General features: G+C 37.6%; 2 long non-coding RNA genes and 1 pseudogene across 2 annotated transcripts; all 3 read right to left on the bottom strand.

The window, feature by feature from the left end:
• Positions 1–2040: 2040 nt before the first annotated feature.
• Positions 2041–2811, bottom strand: LOC149401589 (uncharacterized). Its single transcript, XR_016296436.1, has 3 exons — positions 2586–2811; positions 2397–2507; positions 2041–2264 (listed from the first exon to the last, which is right to left on the bottom strand). It is a non-coding gene; the product is annotated as an uncharacterized LOC149401589 (long non-coding RNA).
• A 432-nt stretch (positions 2812–3243) lies between these two features.
• Positions 3244–4394, bottom strand: LOC149401590 (uncharacterized). Its single transcript, XR_016296804.1, has 3 exons — positions 4106–4394; positions 3846–4029; positions 3244–3409 (listed from the first exon to the last, which is right to left on the bottom strand). It is a non-coding gene; the product is annotated as an uncharacterized LOC149401590 (long non-coding RNA).
• Positions 4395–8099: 3705 nt separating this feature from the next.
• LOC149401591 (U2 spliceosomal RNA) lies at positions 8100–8261 on the bottom strand (annotated as a pseudogene).
• Between the last annotated feature and the right edge of the window lie 12524 nt (positions 8262–20785).

Raw genomic sequence — 20785 nt, forward strand, 5'->3', positions numbered from 1 at the left:
GTGACCCAGATCTCGGCTAAGGCAAAGTATTTTCGGCTACCCATTTTGGGCGACCCAGATTTCGGCGACCAAGATTTAGGTATGTGTTTGTTTGTGTGTGTTTGATCTTGGTTGTGCTTTAGATAGATCTCGGCGACCCATTTCAAGTTTGCATATTTTTATGTGAGATTAATTAACTCGAGAATTCCGGATTAATTTTTTTTAGTTGCATGTTTGTTCGGTATTGTTGAGATTAATTAATTTCTTGCCAGATTAATTTGTTGCTAGATTAATTTTTGTATGTGTTTGTTTGTGTGTGAGATTAATTAATTTGTATTGCCGGTTTTTTTGCACTGTAAGTTTTGTTTGAAATTGTTGAGCTGAAATTCGGTCTTGAAGTTGTTTCGGCGACCCATTTCGGTATTGTTGAGATTAATTAATTTTTTTCCGGATTAATATATGTATGTGTTTGTTTGTGTGTGAGATTAATTAATTTATATTGTCGGTTTTTTTGTTCTGTAGGTTTTATTTGAAATTGTTGAGTTGAAATTTGGTCTTGAAGCTGTTGAAATTTGCTGACTTGATTTGTTTTAGGTTTTATCTTCACTTAGTCTATAATGACGAAATCGAAATTGGCCAAGGCCGATGAGGCCTCAACAAATGTCTGACGAAGCCCTAGGACGGCTTCGAAATGGAAGACTGATGAGCCGTCAAAAATTTTTGACGATGACGGAATACAAACTAAGATACACCTTTGGATGTTAGGTGCTTTTTTACGTTTTTTTGTGACCTATGTAGCTTATTTATGATGATTGGGTTGCCTTGGTTTGTTTTGTGTTTGATACAGAGTAAAAACAAGGCCGAGACTTCAGGCGTTGCAGCGGCCTTGGAGAGTCCGTCAACTCTGATTTCCCGAAAGGTAAATGTCACAAACCCATTAGGATACGAAGTGTTTGATTTCGTGACATATCAGTAAAAAACTGATTGATTTCATGATAGAAGTGTCACGAACTCGCCCACTTCGTGACCAAAGTGTCGCGAACTCACCCATTTCGCGACATATCAGTCACGGAGGGAATGAGTTCGTGACACATCGGTCACGAAGTGGGCAAGTTCGTGATACATCGGTCACCAAATCAATCAGTTCGTGCCACATATTTGATGTAATTGACTTTATGTAATTGTTTCACTTATTATGTCATTGACTTATATGTGTAGGAGTGGAAAATGTGTGTACCCGAAGCCAACATAGAAGGTTTCGGGTTCAACTTTCACGGGGGATTAAACAATTTCTCACTCTCTTATCAAAGATAAAATGTCCAACACGTCAATATCGATAGTATTGACACATGTATTTAATTCTGGAGCCGTACGCACCCCCCCCCCCCATTGTCTTGGCTCGATACCTTCTCTTTTCTTTGGGATCGAGTGGGTGGCTGTGGCGGAAGAGGAAGCTCTCCCTGGTGTTGAGTCGATGGTGGAGCCTCTATCGACAAAATAATCGGTGGCGGAGACCCTCTGGGTTGGGATGTCAGTGTCTCCTGGATAAAAGTATTGATGTCATCCAGCTCAACAGTATCATTGACGAAAGGCTCCGGACTTGGTAAATCCCATTCATGTGACTCGGATATAGGACTCGGCATGTTTGGAATGATCCTGGATTGCCAGCGAATCCACTCTCGCTTGTGTTTGGTGTTGGAGTGGATCCAACCCATGGAGAAGAGGTTCCATCCGCGGTTTTATCCTCAAATGGCTCCTAACTAATCTCAAGTACAAGATTCAACATCGTCCGGTTTGGTTCGTTCTTCCTCAAATGAAAATAACATCGTAAACTTTCATTTTCGTCTATGGTTGGCGGTATGAGCTCATTAGCTTAGTGTTTGACGATGATTGGATGTGTTGCAGGGGTCACGTTCAACCGATCGTACAATGTTTGAATCAAGCTAGGGTAATTCAAGTTGGTAGGCAGTAAAAGTGTAAGAGTATCACCCTCTTGGTATACGCCCGATTGTAGCCACTTCCCGCTATGCTTAAGCATATAAACATATTTCCGACATCGTTGTATATGTTCAGTCACATTAGATATAAGTATTAAAATAAGGTTGTTAACATCGAAATACATCCAGTTCATGACACATGTGTCACGAACTGCATCCACTTCGTGACACATATGTCACAAAGTGAATACAGTCTGTGACACATGTATCACGAAGTGAATCCAGCCTGTGTCCCGAAGTGCATCCAGTTCGTGACACATGTGTCGAAATGCATCCACTTCATGACACCTGGAAAAATCGTGAAGAAAAAAAAAACTCAATTTTTGGCAAACTAATCGCTCACAAATGCATTAGAACCACTTTCAAAATGAATAAAATCACTTAACGTCTTCTTATTTGTTAAAAAGACGACGAACTAACCAAAATATGTTTGAAGAATTTTTGGATCTTGACCCAAACCTCCTCAGCAACGTAGAAGACGAGTTCAAGGTTCCACAGTGAGAAAGCAGACGAGCCAAGTCCCGACCCACGCTGAGTCAATGACCAACAAAGAAGATGAGCATATTTATTTGGGAGATTGGACTTTTAAAATGGGTTTAGGATTCAAACCTATAATTTGTAGAAAAAAAAACCGTCCTTTGGATTCCGGCGAGCAAGATTCCTACGACCCACGTGAAGAAGGACTTCGACGACCCTCATGAAGAAACCTCCGGGGACCCACAAGCGGAGAAGGAGGGAGTATTTTTTTAAAAACGGTTTGAGAACAAAATGAAGCTTCAGTACCGAAGAAAAAAAAACTAATTGGTTTACTCATTAATTAATGTGTCTTTAGGGCAGTTGAGGAAAAAATAAATTCTCTCACCTACTTCTAGTATTACTTTTGTCAATTTTTTAGTTTTGAGCAACATTTAGTAAGTCACATTCATTTGATATTATTAGTGTTAATATACCTTTTAAATTACCAAAAGAGGCTTGCGAATTGCGATATGGCAAACTTGCTCGAAGTCAATAAGAGGACAAAAGTTGGATGGTGTTTAATTTAAAGCGCACCAACCACTAGTTTTTATTTTATTTTTATTTTTTTCATATTCGTCAATTGTTTCATTTTGCAGTACAATAAAAAATCTATAATAAGGAAAATCTATACTTACAATTAAAGTTAATGATCTTTTTTTATGATAAATTATTGAACTCACGACATATGTGTAAGTTAGGTGAGGTGGTTTCTATTTATCCTACACATAGTAAGCATCTTTACACCTCATCGTAACAAAATAAATTATTATAAGAGTGAAACATTTTACTACTTTACAACAATCATAATGAAATCATGTGTACGTGTTGACGACAAATGAGATCACTGCAAGGCTTGACCTTGAAGCGGTTTTTGTAGAAGTTTTGGCGAGCCTCTTCCACCTCGGCTCTTCCGATGCCTTTTCATCAAATTCAAATATTTGTTATGCAACTACCTCAAAAACATCCCGTAATATGAGTTCACAGATTCGGAATTTCAGATTTCACAGGTTTGAAATAGTATTTTTGAAAAATCATTACTTAATGGATTTCCATGTTTTTGGACATTTTAGAAAGCCCATGAAATATACTATCCAGACAAAAAAAAAATATTATAAATAAATTAACCACCTAAATCATTTCCGACCATAGAAAACTGTCCACGTTCGTGTCTGTGCAGTTCAGAAAATCGGACCAAACCAAAATTCCAAGAATAAACAACAACAATCCACAATTTCAAGGCCATGGAAGTACTGTCCATTTTCCATTCCACAATGCAAGCTCGGAATCCAAAAACCGCAATTTCACAATCCAATTTGGACCTAAAACTCAAAGAAATTTAGGGTTCTTGTTTACCTTGATGTATAGATGATGGCACGAGCTTGATTCTCTTTTCTTCAACTTTGGATCACTCCGAGACTGTTACCCAACATCGACACGTTCTTTTCCTTCTCCAGCGAGCACTCACGACAATCTCTTAGATTCCTTCTTCACTTTCTTTCTTTCGTTCTCACGTTAACACTCTTTCTCTATCTCTCTCCTTCGGAATCCAAAAACCGCAATTTCACAATCCAATTTGGACCTAAAACTCAAAGAAATTTAGGGTTCTTGTTTACCTTGATGTATAGATGATGGCACGAGCTTGATTCTCTTTTCTTCAACTTTGGATCACTCCGAGACTGTTACCCAACATCGACACGTTCTTTTCCTTCTCCAGCGAGCACTCACGACAATCTCTTAGATTCCTTCTTCACTTTCTTTCTTTCGTTCTCACGTTAACACTCTTTCTCTATCTCTCTCCTGATACTTCTTTGGTCGTGCAAAATGAGTGAGAAAAGAGTCTTTAGCTCTTTATTGAGCAAAGTCTTAACTTTAAATCCTTCCTCTTTATCAACCGCCTCAAAATAGTTCCACTTCTTCTTGTTTATTTGTTTGTAGTTTGTGGTCGTATTTATTTTCAGCCAAAAAAAATATTTTTTTTTTCTTTTTCTTATTGCAAATAATGGGTCATTTTATTAAAATAACTTCATATTCCATCTATAATTAAATGGAGAATAATTATAGAGTAAAAACGAGAATTTTCTCATTTGATTTTAATTAATTTAAATCTATTCAAGGTGTCTCGAAATTAATTCTCACTCTTGAGAACTTATTCAGTCAACTAATTTATGTGTTGTCAATGATGCCCACAACAAGAGTAGTAGTCTTTACTTATGTACATTTGATGTAGACTCTTGCTTATAACTGCTGAATTATTGATAAAAGTTGAACATTCATTCATTCTTCCTTGTCTGTTTCAAGCTTTATGATAATTTATAGTCTTTAGTCCTTAAACAAACCTAACAACACATGAAGAGACAAATGTAGATTTGCATGAACAAACTCTTCATGGTTTTCTTAAAACAATATATTTGCAATCTAAGGATCAAAGGACTATTGATCTCAGTACGATTGTTAGGAGAATCTATGATGTTTGGTTATGGGACATTGAGAGTTGGAGACTCTATAGTTCTTCTAGGTATCTTCTGAAGGTACTGAATTGACCAATGCACTTCTAGAGACAGAATAAGAACAAATCATTTAACCTCTTATGTCTCGAAGTCACTATGTATGAATTGCATCGTGCTTACCTCAATCCTGAAATGAGACATGTCATTTCATAGCTTACGTATTCTTATTTGAGAAAGTCAGAGTTCGGATTCACTATGTGATTATGAACAGGACCTATTGGTGAAGTACTAAGTTATGAAGATTTCATGAGTAACTTTGTGAAGATCTCATAGATATGGAATTCATGTACAAGATTGCTGAAATGCAATGTATATCACATCATGTTTTGTTCCTTGGAATGTGAATAAATGAACTGGCCAGTGTTCAAATTGAGTCATGACTCTTTTGGATGAATCAATGTGACTTGTTAGCTCCTCGTCAATACATTGTTTCAAACTTATTCACAAGCAACAAATGAGTTGAGGAAATAACAGCTAGAAGGGTAAAATTGTAATTTTATAAATCCCATCTAGCAGATGATATTCATGAAGGGTAAACATAGATAATATTCAATGGATCCACTCATCACAATTCACTACTACAAATAAACCTTTCTGGTGCGGAGGGGCATTAGGTGCGACAAGTCGCACCTAAAAGTCGCACCTAATTAGGCATCAGGTGCGACTTGTCGCACCCAAAGGGCTCCAGAAAAGAAAAAAATTTCGCTGATTTTAAGTGGTATTGGGTGCGACTAGTCGCACCCAATAGTTTTGAAAACTTTCGGGTGCGACAAGTCGCACCTGAAAGTCCAAAAAAAATTCAGCGCTCAACTTCTCCCCCTCATTTTTTTCATTTGTCTGACGTGGAATTAATTTTTAAGTTTTTTTTTTTACTATCAGGTGCGACTAGTCGCCCCTGATAGTGTTTTTAGGTGCGACTAGTCGCACCTATTTGAGTATCAGGTGCGACTTGTCGCACCTGATTACTAGGGTTAGTTTATAAAACACAATTTCCTGGTTCGTCTTCCTCATTTGGTCACAACCGAAAAAACCAAACCCTCTCTCCATCCCTCCGTGAGCCACCACTGCGAGCCACCACCGTGAGCCACCACCATCTCCCTCGCTCTCTCTTTTCCGAGGTACCACCGCGAACCACCACCGAGGCCACCCCGGCGAGCCACCACCGCGAGCCACCGTCCTCGCCGCGTCGCCTCAGCCCCGTCCTCGCCGCGTCGCCTCAGCCCCGTCCTCGCTCTCTCTTTTCCGAGCCACCACCGCGAGCCACCGTCCTCGCCGCGTCGCCTCAGCCCCGTCCTCGCTGCGTCGCCTCAGCCCCGTCCTCGCTCTCTCTTTTCCGAGCCACCACCGCGAGCCACCGTCCTCGCCGCGTTGCCTCAGCCCCGTCCTCGCCGCGTCGCCTCCGCGTTGCCGCGCCTTGTACCTCGCAGCCCCGTCGGTGAAGGTTAGTGGTTATTTATGTTAATTAAATTAATTGAATAGTTATAGTAATTAGTTAGTTAAGTTCATAAATTAGGTAAATAAATTTGTTAAGTTGTTATTTATGTAATTAATTCACATGTTTATAAAAATGCTAATTAGTTATTACATTTATTAATAAGTATGTTAATATGTTAGGTTAATAAGTAGTTAATTTAATTAACTTGTTGATTAATTTGTGAATTTAATGAATGAAGTATATTTGTGTTTAATAAGTACATGTATTAATTACTGTAGTATAATTGTTAATATATATAGTGTTTATAATTAGTTTAGTTAACTAATTAATTTGTAGTGGAAATCAAATTGGTTAATAAGTTGTTAGTTTAGTTAACTAATTAATTTGTAGTTAAATTGTTAACAATTTGTACTTAATAATGAAATTGGTTATGTAACTAATTTTAAATTTTAAATGTTAGTTTAGTTAAGATTGAAATTGGTTAATTGTTTAAACTATAGATATTGATAAAATGTTGTGATCGAACCACAGAGGCTCGGTTTAGGACTTAGTTAATTAATATGATAGTTTCTGGATGGATTTTAAATGTTTTTAAAGTAGTTTTCAGGTTTTTGGTTTAACAATATTATAGGAGAAACTCTGCCAAAATTTCGGTAGAGTTTTGAACCAATTAGAATCGAAATCCACTAGAAACAGTCCATTTTCAAAAACAATCCATTTTCCAGGATTTTGAGGCGCTTTAGTATCTTTCCCACAATTTCTACAATCCATTTAAAAAAATAAGATTCCCTTGACAGTCTCTCTCTCAGTCTGACGCTCTCCCAACTGAGCTATCCCCGCTAACAAAACATATGTAAAGCACAAACATTCCGACAATTACCTTCGTGAATAAGTTTTATATAATTAATCCAGCTTTAACTTATTTATTGTATTTGACAAAAATCTTACCTAAAAATCCTTAGTAGACAATTAATTATAACCAATGTGTATATATAAATATACATATACATAAACAAGAGAAGTCAATTGCATATTCAACTTCTTAATCTCCTGAAACATGAAATTAAAAAAAAAACACTTAAAGATTCTACACAAGCATTTCTATTTATTTATTCGTGATTTCTCAATGTAATATCACGTAACATTCTATTTCTCGATGTTCTTTTTTTCGGTTCAAATAATAAAATATGTTTCTAAAGACAAAAAAAAAAGTTATGACTTCTAGAGTTTAAAATATTTCTTTATAGCTTACAGAATATTTCTAGAATCTAAATAAAATATTGAATTCCAAAGCTTACAGAATTGATTAAGTCAAATTTTAAAATGAAATTCACTTTTATTAGTCGTAATTTCCTTCTATCCCTGCCCTCTATTTATAGCTTGCCCTCTATTTTTGGCTTTTCAAGATCCTTGAATCTAGAAAAAATCTAAGATTTAATTAACTACTTTATTTTTATATTAATCCTTATAATAAAAAGAATCATAACAACTATATTCTATTTGTTATAATAAAATAGCTAATATTCTCTTTTATTTAAATAAAGTTTATTATCTACCAAATCATATTTGTAAATTATTTATTTTATTTATGAAATATCCCAACCTCCAAGGTTGTAAATAAAACAAAATTCAAAAAGCTTTGCGGACTAATTTAAGTGCTCTTTATATCATTGGAGGCCACCCGGCAGAACAATACCGTGAGCCTTCCACAATTTATCTTTAGCTCCGAATCTGTTGGTCCCCTTAGCCGAGAAAACCAATTATCATACATTAAGCTGATAAGAACATATACTACACTTGGTCGTAGCCAAAAGGCCAAAAATCTCCCACACTTGTGTTTAATACGACCCCTCAAGCTCAACCTGGAGACGCAAGGTTAAGCTTGGAACACAATGACATGAATCTGGGAACACTCAGTGGTGTCGTCCACATTTCTTTGTTTTATAATTTTATTTTCTTCTTATAGGATGTCGACTGGAGCAGGTGGAGGCGAGGATCCACCACAGACGCCGGGATCCTCCAGATCAAAGAACACACGTGGACCAACGAAGGGTCTCGTGTCAGCGAGAGCAGGGGTAGGGACTCCTGGTGCGAATGTAGTTCGCTACGATCGGCGACACATGATGTTCTACCAGGCAGGACATCAGGGAGCAAAATCCCTTGATCGGCACATTCTCGAACCGTCTTGGAAACTTGATCAAGGCGACATTTCAAGCACACGCAAATGACTGGAATGAAGTCGAGCCTCAGCATGTGACGGCCGTTATGACCGCAATCCATAACGAGTACCGTTTTGTGTACGGGGATCCTGCAACTGGCGAGAGAGTGCCAGCTGATTGCATTCGCAACGAGATAGAGTCTACTATCATTCGCGAAATGAAGCGGTTGCGACGCAACCAAAAGTCAAAGTTATCATCTAGATTCTTCAACAAGTTTTGCGGGAAAATAGAGCTCGCCAGAGAAGAAACACCAAAGGGCTATACGCACGAGGCTTGGTTGAAGGCAATAGAGGTGTTCAACACACCGGAACATAAGGTATGAGTTGAACATGATTTTTTTTTCTCATCGAATCGAATTAAATGAATTTATGTCTCGCAGGCAAAGGCTGACCGCAACCGACAAAATGCGAAGAAGAAGCAGACAAAGGCCAGACAAGGGTCGATACATTTTTTCGCTCATCGACAGAAGAGCGTAAGTTGCTTAATTTTTATTAACATTTGACACATTAGTCTTATTTTGATGATTAAAACTTGCAGAGGAAGGAGGATGGGACATTGTCCTCCGCATTAGCGACGTGGGAGAAAAAGCATCAAGATATTAACGGCAACTAGACAACGCCCTTTCGCGAGTCAACAATTTGTAAGTTATTTTATTTAATTACTTAATAATAATTATATAATAATTTTATTTGGTTTATTTGTAAAGGCGCGAATCAACGCCCAAGTGGCAGATATTTTGCGACAAGCGGAGGAGAGAGGCGAAGAGGTGAGCCTCGAACGCGCAGAGGAGTATGCGATGCATGACGTTCTCGGGCCACGCCGTGATTGGGATGTCGGGATAGGACCCACGACACCAGTTGGGGCTTTGAGTGTGGCTCGAGCTCAAGATGGAAGCTCGTCTGGTTCGTCACCTCAGTCACGCGCCGATCCAGTACTGTATACCGAGTTGCAAGCTCAGTTGGCAGCACAACAAGCTCAAATGGCGGCACAACAAATGCAGATGGAAGAGATGCAGCAACAGCTGCTTTTGTTTACACAGATGCATACTCAGGCTTCCCATACGCCGACATCAGCGGCAATGGCTGATAATGAAACGCCAGGTTCTGCGGAGTTTCAGCGTGATCGTCCTAGCGGTAGCGGCAATGGCCGAGGAGGAAGCAGCAGTAGTGGCCGCGGAGGCAACTTATTTGGAGGAAGAGGAAATTCCTCTATAGATAAGTTTTATAGGCAACAACGAAAATAGTTGCACTTGTATATTTTTATATTAGCGAACAAACTCGTATTAGTTGCTTGTATATTAAAAATATTTTAATATGAAATATTAATTTCTAATTCTAATTATAATTCTATTATAATTCTAATATTAATTTCTAATTCTAATAATATTATATTCTAATTCTAATATTTGTAAATTTTTTTTAAAATAAATTGGGAATCGGGTGCGACTAGTCGCACCCAATACTATGGCGGGAAGGGTATTGGGTGCGACTGGTCGCACCCAATAAGTTGGCGGGTAGGCTATTGGGTGCGACTAGTAGCACCCAATACGTTGGCGGGTAGGGTATTGGGTGCGACATGTCGCACCCAAAAGTCAAATTCCCTCCTTTCTCACGGAAAAATAGGCGCGACTTCAGATGCGATAAGTCGCACCCAATAGTGTCGCACCTAATAGTATATACTATTGGGTGCGACATGTCACACCCAATAGTATTAGTTGAGGACTATTAGGTGCGACTATGTCGCACCTAAAGTCGCACCCGATAGTACTATCGGGTGCGACTCGGTGGGCATCAGGTGCGACTTTTGTCGCACCTGATGCCCATATTTGTAGTAGTGATTAGTTGAATTCTTGAGTAGAAAATAAATTCATTTGAACCGAGATATTCTCAGTGTCAACTCTTTAGTGGAGTTAGTTGACATTAAGCTAAACTTGGAAAAAGTTTGTGAACTTTTGAGTCCAAGTATGTTAGCTCAAGCTTTGTCCAATTTGATCCATGAGGTCACTGTCACAAGTCATTTCGAGTAGGATTAGTTAAACTAGAAGCTTAGTCAAAACAAGAACTAGACAAGTTTTACGAAAATTTTCTAAAGCGTATTTTTGTCCTTTTGGACATGGGATAGTATGAATGTCAATAAATAAGTTTTTTGACATTGTTATTTGATGACAATTGAATTAAAACACTCGGCCATATTGAGAAATATTGGGCCTTGAGGTTTGAATTTCATTTCATGAATTTTATGTGAAAATTCTTAATGGGCTTTTCTTGTGTTGTCATGAACAAATAAGACATCTAGAAACATGTTCTATAAGCCCTAAGAAACCATCCATACCAAGGGAGAGAGAGGATTTATTTTGTGCATTGATGTATGAAGATACTTGCCAAAAGAAAAAGAGGAAACATATTTCCTCTATGAGGAAACTATAATGGGCGGCCAAGGCTAAGGGAGAAGCAAAAGAGGAAACAAATCCAAGGCCTTCTAGAAGGAGAAGAGGAAACTACCTTTTGAAGGTAATCCTTCTCCTATAAATAGAGTGCTCATTCTCATTGTTTCTCTCTCTAGAAAGTGGCTGCCCCTCTCTCTCTCTCTCTCTAACCCTTTTCGTTTTTGTTTTGGCACCTACGTCCACATTTGACCTGCGTTTTGTTTTAACTCTTCGACTCTAAGACTTGTTCTTGAGTTGTCGTGTTTAAAAGTGCCCACACATTAATTCCTTCTTACCTCGAGTGATTTATGTGATAGAAACTTTCGTGGTTACTCGAGTTCCTGAAGAATGAAGAAAGACGAGCTGCATGGGGATACGAGAAATTCAACCTCCACAAGCTTCTCAACGATCAAACTACATTAAGGTTAGTAAACGTTTAATTGCTCTTAGATAGTTTTAATTTAAAAATAACGTGCTTGCTCTTTGTCTAGCTTAGTAAAAATCGGTTTTACGTGTTTGAAGAAAATTTTTGTTTTCCGCCGCTTGCTAGAAGCGATAAATTTTTCTTAATCCTAGATCAATTCCAACAAATGGTATCAGAGCTATGGTCAAAGCTAAGCATGTACATGTGCTTAAAACTATGAGCTTGAAAATGGTTTTCGAAAGATTGCTCATTTTTTGACAAGTTAGAATTGTTTTCTTAGTTTTTTTTTTAATTTATTGCTCATGTCTTTAAATTAAAAATCATGTTGATTTTATATGACCTTGGGATGTTATTAAAACACATTAGAATTAGTTCTAGAAGTTTTATGTTTTTTCATAATGAAAAACGTGTTTTATTAAGTTTGAGAAATTTCGGGTAATTTCATGACTAGTTATATTGTCTTGCTAGTTTTGTTTGTTCACTCGTTTTGTTTTATGTTTGTTGTTATTTACTTTTATTCTATGTTATTACCATGTTAATAAAACACATATAAAATCTTTAACAACTCTCTAAAACGTTCCGTTACACTCGATTCTTTTGTACTCAAATCCGGACTTTAATTCTTTCCAGTTTTTTTCGAGCTCGAGAAAAAACTACGGTAAAAATGGCATAACTCTCTGCTCAGAATTCGAAATTTAATGATTCTTAAATCAAATTAAATGTCCGTTTGTCCTCTTTCCAATGTCGTTAGTTTTAGGTCAAAAGGATGTCGGAACCGCCAATTATGGCGATTTTATTCCGAGGTTCGCTGCTGTTCCGAAAGTCCAGGTTTTTAGAATTTTTGAATTCCGGATTTCGGACCCCACTCCATGAGTTAAAGAACTCTAATGAGAAATTTTCCTTGAGAAAAATTGTTTTTCATTAGATAATAAACATAATGTGAAAGATTAAAATGTTTTGATTTTTGAAAAATTTACTTGAATTGAATTTCTTTAAAAACTAGTTTGATTGTTGAAAATCGTTTTGACTTTCGAAACTTGAAAAAAAAAAATTCATCCAAATCATATATGTTTTTCAATGTGTTTTCAAAACTATATATATATCACATATGTTCAAAATCTATATGCTCTTGAAAAGTTGAGTGGGAGGTCTCCTCGAAGAAAAGCCAAAATAATAAAGATGTGTAATCTTAAACTTTCAAGTGTTCAAGTGAATTGAAGTTCACACTTCCCTCATGCACTTTCTCGAATAGAAAATAGCAAAATGTCCGAGTATGTACCTTGTGCCTTTATGCACTAACACTGCTCTTCCTTGAACATGAAGATCTAAGATTCATTTCTAGAAGTCCACTCTATCTCTTTAAGCACTAGGAAATGTGTTTTAAAACTTATAAGAGACGATGTGCCAACTCTTAAAAACTAAGTGGGAGGGTTATACTTGTTGTTTACAACCCACGATCCCCAACACTAATGAAAAGTGTAATTGTCGTCAGACTAAGAGTCATCCTCGTGGCTCTCTCTTAAATGAGAGTACTCAACGGCGCTTTGCTCTGATCATTGTTAAATGAGATACGTCCGAGAGTGAGATAATGAGACAAGGATTCCCCTCGGTGGATTGTTTTTCAAAGTCGATCTCTTGGACTAAGTGGTTGGTTACACACTTAGACTCCATCCCTAGTAATTCTCCCTCGAGGCCTTGCAAAAGGATGTGAGTGATCTAACTTTTTTATGAGGTGGCTAGTCAAATATGATGTATTGACATCTTGGCTATGCATTAATGATGAGTCATTTACTTATGAAATGAGACTCGTTGCGGCCTTCCCTCGAAGGAGTAAAGTGTCATTTCATTCATAACACCTTTGGATTTTTCCTGTCTTGTTCATCCTATTAACTTAAACAAACTTAAATCCTAAACAATAAAACTAATCATAAACTTGTTTCAACCTTTTCAGCATAATGTCTCTCAACCATCCTTTCCTCGAACAAACTCGAAGGGGAAAATTACATCGACTGGAAACGTAACCTCAACATAGTCCTTACTGTGGACAAGCACAAATGGGTACTTACCACCCCCTGTCCTCAAACGAATGATGATTCGGCACAAGAGAAAAAACACATCTTGGCGGCCTGGCTCCGATCCGATGAAATTACGAGGTGCTATATCTTAGCATCAATGAACAATGTGTTACAACAACAACAACATCGAGACTGCCGCCGACATGCTCTACAATCTCCATGAGATTTTTGGAGGGCAAGAGTGTCAAGCAAGGCAACAAGTGGTCCGACAGTTTATGAACTGTCGCATGAAGGCTGGGACTCCCATTAGAGACCACATGATGCTGATCATTAGTTATCTAAACGAAATGGAGATCCTTGGATCTGAGGTTGATGGGGAGACCAAAATAGATATGATCTTGGAAACTCTACCCGAGTCTTTTGATACCTTCAAGCTGAACTACTCAATGAACAAGTTAGATTACACTGTTACCGAGCTTATGAAGGAGCTTTACACCGCTGAGTGTCTCACTAAGAAAAAGAGGACTCAAGGAGAGGTACATGCTACTGCCTCCACCTCTGGATCTAAGAAGAGACCTCGCAAATCCGAGAAGAAGAACTAACCTAAGGTTCAAAAGAAGAAGAAGACGCCAGGGGTTCCTAAGGTGGAAAAGTCTAACGACAAGTGCCACCACTGCAATGAACCTGGTCACTGGCGTAGGAACTGTCCTGCCTACCTCAAGACTAAGGAAAAAGGTATTGTACTTATTACCGAAGTTTGCTTAGTAACTGATAATGTATCAACGTGGATTCTTAACTCCGCTACTACTAACCATATTTGCTGCTCCTTGACTGGTTTTAGGAAAAGCAAAAGCTTAGAGGAAGGCGACTTCTGCTTCAAATGGGGTGATGGGAGCTTAGTGTCTACGAAGGCTGTGAGATCCGTGACGCTGTCTATTGAAGACCGTACTTTAAATTTGAATAATGTTTATTATGTTCCTTCCTTTGGGAAAAACCTACTATATGTTGCTCGATTTTTTGAGCAAGATTATTGTTTAAAGTTTATAAAGAATGGAATTCGTATTTCTTTTTCAAATTCTTTCGTCACTATGCATGTATGAAGAATGCTCTTTTCTACCTTTATCTCACACAACCTTCTCTTTTAGACACTGAAATAGATAATGATCTAGTTAGGGAGCAAAAAAAGATCAAACTTTATGATTCCTCTGATCTAATAAAATCAACATATCTCTGGCACTTAAGACTTGGTCATAACAGTCTAGACATGATTAAGAGACTTTTGAGGGACGGTCTACTCCAAGCCTCTGCAATAGGTTCATTACCTACTTGTGAATCTTGTATAGAAGGAAAAATGACTAAGCGACCTTTCTCAGCTAAGGGTGGAAGAGCCACTGAGCTGCTGGAACTTGTGCGTTCTGATGTATGTGGTCCGCTCAATACAGGAAAGGGAAGGATACGAATACTTCGTTACCTTCACCGATGATTACTCAATATACGGTTTTGTCTATTTGCTCAAACACAAATCCGAGACCTTTAACGTATTTAAGGTCTTTCGAGCTTTAGTGGAAAAGCAAACTGGCAAACAGATCAAAACCCTTCGATCCGATCGAGATGGTGAGTATATGTCTGGAGAGTTCGATGACTTTCTTAAAGAAGAAGGTATCGCTTCTCAGCTTACAGCACTTGGCACACCTCAACAAAACGGAGTGTTAGAGAGATGGAACCGAACTCTAATGGAGACACCTCATCACTCCCTCTTTCCTTTTGGGGATATGCCCTCAAAATAGTAGCTTACATTCTGAACCAAGTTTCGTCTAAAGCGGTTCCTGGTACTCCTTACGAACGATGGACTGGCCCTGTAAATTAAATCTAGGCCACATCCGAATTTGGAGTTGCCATGCACATGTGCTAAGGCAAAAGACTAGCAAGTTGGCTAGTAGATCAGAATTATGTCTGTTCGTTGGATATCCAAAAGAACCAAAGGTTTCACATTCTATAGTCTCGAGGACGAAAAGACTTTCGTTAGCACGAACGCTCGTTTCCTTGAGGATGACTTATGAAAGATGTAAAACCTAGAAGTAAAATTGTGCTTGAAGAAAAGTTGGGTGTGTTGTCAATGGTGCCCACAAGAAGAGTTGTAGTCTTTATTTTGTACATTTGATGTAATAAAGTCTCACGAAGACTCTTGCTTATAATTTCATATTCATTAATAAAAAGTTGAAACGTTCATTCATTCTTCCTTGTCTGTTTGAAGCTTTATGATAAAACATTAGTCTTTAGTCCATAAACAAACTAAACAACTTACGAAGAGACAAATTAGATTTGCATGAACAAACTCTTCGTAGTTTGCTTAAAACGATATATTCGCAATCTAAGGGTCAAAGGACTATTGACCTCAGTACGATTGTTAGGAGAATCTATGATGTCTGGTTATGGGGCATTGAGAGTTGGAGACTCTATAGTTCTTCTAGGTATCTTCCGAAGGTATTGAATTAACCAGTGCACTTCTAGAGACAATATAAGAACAAACCATTTAACCTCTTATGTCTCGAAGTCACTACGTATGAATTACATCGTGCTTACCTTAATCCTTAAATGAGACATGCCACTTCACATCTTACGTATTCTCATTTGAGAAAGTCAGAGTTCGGACTCACTATGTGATTATGAACAGGACCTATTGGTGAACTAATAAGTTGTGAAGATGTCATGCGTAACTTTGTGAAGTTCTCATAGATATGGAATTCATGTATAAGATTGCTGAAATGCAATGTATATCACCTCATGCTTTGTTTTTTGGAATGTGAATAAATGAACTGGCCAGTGTCCAAATTGAGTCTTGACTCTTTTGGATGAAACAATATGACTTGTTAGCTCCTCGTCAATACATTGTTTCTAACTTATTCACAAACGACAAAGCAGTTGAGGAAACAACAGCTAGAAGGGTAAAATGGTAATTTTGTAAATCCCGACTAGCTGATGATATTCATGAAGGGTAAACATAGATAATATTCAATGGATCCACTCATTGTAATTAGGTTGAATTCTTGAGTAGAAAATACATTCATTTGAACCGAGAGATTTTCAGTGTCAACTCTTTAGTGGAGTCAGTTGACATTAAGCTTAACTTGGAAAAGGTTTGTGAACTTTTGAGTCCAAGTATATAGCTCAAGCTTCGTTCATTTGGATCCATGAGGTCACTATCACAAATCATATCGAGTAGGAATAGTTAAACTAGAAGCTAAGTCAAAACAAGAACAAGACAAGTTTTACGAAAATTGTCAAAAGGGTATTTTTGTCTTTTTGGACATAGGATGAAATGAATGTCAATAACTTTTTTGACATGGTCATTTGATGACAACATCCACTCGGTCAAGATAGTTTATTTGGGCCTTGTGGATTAATTTCATTTCATAAGAGTTTTATTGAAAATTCTTAATGGGCCTTTCTCATGTTGTCATGAACAAATGAAGAAGCTTCTAGAAGCTCCTTCTAGAGAGCCTCTTGGCCGCCCATTACCCAAAGAAAAAGGGAGATTATTTTTTGCATTGATGTATGAAGATACTTGCCAAAAGAAAAATAGGAAACAAATTTCCTCCACAAGGAAGGAGAGAATTCGACCAACAAGCAAGGAGGGAACAAAAGAGGAAACAAATCCAAGCCTTCTAGAAGGCATTATGGCCGTGTGACTCTATGGAAAAAAAGGAAAATTTTGCTCATGAATATGTGATATTCTATAGAAGATGAAACTACCTTATTGAAGGTAATCTCACCCCTATAAATAGAGGCCTCATTCTCATTGTTTAATCATCAAAGTTTTAGAGATTGAGAGCTCCTCTCTCTAGACTTGGCCGAACTCCTCTCTCTCTCTCTAGTTTTCTTTCATTTTTGTTTTGGCACCTAGGTCCTCATATGACCTAGTGGTTTTAGCTCTTCGACTTTGAGACTTGTTCTAAAAAGCTTCTCAACGTTCAAGCTTCTAAAAAGTTTAGTAAATTTATTATGCTCATAATAGTTTTTTATTTACGTGTACTTGCTCTTTGTCTAGGTTAGTAAAATTGTTTTACTCGTCAAAATAAATTTTTTAAAATTCCGCCGCTTACTCGAAGTGTTAAACTTTTTCTTAAACCCAAGATCAATTCCAACAGGGTGAGGATGCTTCTACCTCATCTGTAAGAACTGTTCTTACCCCAACTGAAACACAACCTAACTCATCAGAACCTCGTCAAGTAGTACTTCGACGTAGTGGATGACCCTGCTTCCTACAGCCATGCAATGGCTGGTTCTGAATCAAACCTTTGGCTTAATGTCATGAAAGTTGAAATGCACTCGATGTATGTCAACAAAGTCTGGAAACTTGTAGACCTTTCCGAAGGGATTAAACCCGTAGGGTGTAAGTGGATATACAAGAAGAAAAGAGGTCCAGATGGGAACGTCAAGAAGTTCAAAGCACGACTAGTGGCTAAGGGTTATACCAAAAAAGAATGGATTGACTATGAAGAAACCTTCTCGCCAGTCGCGATGCTTAAATCCATCCGCATACTTCTATCCATAGTTGCAGCCCTCGATTATGAGATCTGGCAAATGGATGTCAAGACCAATGTTTAAAATATCGTTACCGATATCCATACCAAAGTTCTGATTTTACGGATATATCAAGTATCGACGGATATTCTATAACAAATTCAATACCGACTACCGATGATATCATTGATATATCGATGATATATCGGTTACCGACGTATATATCGACAGAAATCCCATAACAAATAAATATTTTTAAACAACTATATATATATATATATATATGTCTTGAAATTCAAATTATGAAAAACACTTTCTCGCCCTTTCGTCAGTCATTTTTGTAATAAAAAATTCACAACCACAATATCACAATTCATAATTCACAATTTCTTAATCACGATTCACAATCACAATCACAAGTTTTGATTCACAATTTATATCGGCAAATTTCAATTTCACATATTCCCATCCAAAATCATAAATTCTAATTCACTCGTACAATATCACAATTTATAATTCGTAATTTCTTAATCACAATCACAATCACAAGTTTTGATTTGAATTTCCTAAAATCACAATTTATATTAGCGAATTTCAATTTCTCATATTCTCGTCCACAATAATAAATTCCAATTCACATGTCGAAATATCCTAAATTCTACAATAACATAATTTTTACACTAACCTCGTTTAAATGAAGATTCTGGAAATTTTCAAGTCGCCCGAAAAGTCGCCGGCCGTCGTCAATTTGGGTGGCGGGTCGCCGAAAAAATGGAAAACTCGCCGGAACTTTAAAAAAGTTGGGCATCTGAAAGATATTCATATACTAATTTGAAATATGCAAAAATTTTCAACAAATCTTGAGTTAAATCTATCTAAAAACGAAAAAAAAAACTTAAAAATAAGTTCCTTCAAAATATCTGAGCTTTATATACTTACCAGGGAAATATCCGGATATATCGGTGATACTCTATAAAAATCCTTCTTCGCCGGACGATATTGCACGGATATATAGCTTTCTCACCGATAATCCTCGATAGGGCATAAAAAATGGCATGCGTCTAACGATATTGCACGGGTAGAAGAATGACGATATTTTTTTTTAAAAAAAAGTCCGATTTTTTCATGTTTTATACTATCCAAAAAATCGCGATATTTTCAAAACTCGGTGATATATCACGATATTTTGTCGATAAATTATAAAACGATAACGTTTATTGAAGATATTTTACCGAGAGTTCAAAAAATGGGGATATATCGCCGATATTTTAAACATTGGTCAAGACTGCCTTCTTGAATGGTAATCTTGACGAGCACATTTATATGGCTCAACCAGACGATTTCGTGGAAGAAGGTCAAGAGACCAAGGTATGTGAGTTGCTTAAGTCCATTTATGGATTAAAGCAAGTATCTAGGTCATGGAATATTAGATTCGATGAAATTGTGAAGAGCTTCGGTTTTGAGCAGTCAATAGATGAGCCATGTGTTTACAAGTTAATACACGAAGACAAAGTTGTGTTTCTGGTACTGTATGTCGATGATATATTACTCATAGGTAATTATGTGGGTAAGTTATCTGAGGTTAAGATCTGGCTAACAAAGCAATTCGATATGAAGGATCTAGGAGAAGACGCGTACATTCTGGGGATCCAAATCTTTCGAGATCGGAAGAACCGGACTCTGTCGCTCTCTCAAGCATCTTATATTGATAAAGTGATGGATCGCTTCTCGATGCAAGACTCCAAGAAGGGCCAAACACCATTTAGGCATGGAGTCTCACTCTATATGGATCAGTCTCACAAGACTGCACAAGAGATCAAGGACGTGAGAAAAATTCCTTACGCCTCAGCCATAGGAAATCTCATGTATGCTATGCTTTGCATTAGGCCAGATATCTTCTTCGCTGTTGGCGTAGTTAGCCGTTTTCAAACCAACCCTAGACCCGAGCACTTGATTGATGTTAAGCATATTCTTAAGTATCTTCGGAGAACTAGGAACTTGATGCCTACATATTCAGGTACTGACCTGACTATGACGGGATATACCGACTCCGATTTTCAAGGGGAAAACGATTCAAGGAAATTCACTTCGAGATCTGTGTTCATCCTTAATGGTGGAGCTGTCGTGTGGAGGAGTATTAAGCAATCTTGCATTGCTGACAATGGAAGCATAATATGTGGCTGCTTGTGAAGCATCCAAAGAGGCTGTATGACTTAGAAAATTCCTTAAGTATTTGGAAGTTGTTCCAAACGTCGACGAGCCCATGACCCTTTATTGTGATAATAGTGGGGCTGTCGCTAACTCAAAGGAACCTCGAAGCCATAAGCGCTCTAAACATATTGAGAGGAAATACCATTTGATTCGAGAGATCGTGTAGCGCGGAGACGTGCTGGTGAAGAAGATCTCAATGGTGGACAACCTGGCAGATCAATTCACGAAGGCCCTAGCGAACAAGGTCTTCGACCAGCATCGAGAGGGATTAGGCATGAAGGACTACTCACATCTTCTTTGATTCAAGTTGGAGTTTGTTGTCAATGGTGCCCACAAGAAGAGTAGTAGTCTTTCCTTATGTACATTTGATGTAATAAAGTCTCACGAAAACTCTTGCTTGTAACTGCTGAATTATTGATAAAAGTTGAACATTCATTCATTCTTCCTTGTTTGTTTGAAGCTTTATGATAATCTATAGTCATTAGTCCTTAAACAAACCTAACAACATATGAAGAGACAAATATAGATATGAA

The sequence above is a fragment of the Urtica dioica genome, chromosome 4 (genome assembly GCF_054948205.1).
Source record: "Urtica dioica subsp. dioica isolate 48M chromosome 4, U.dioica_male_clone48M_v1_H2, whole genome shotgun sequence".
Taxonomy (NCBI): domain Eukaryota; kingdom Viridiplantae; phylum Streptophyta; class Magnoliopsida; order Rosales; family Urticaceae; genus Urtica; species Urtica dioica.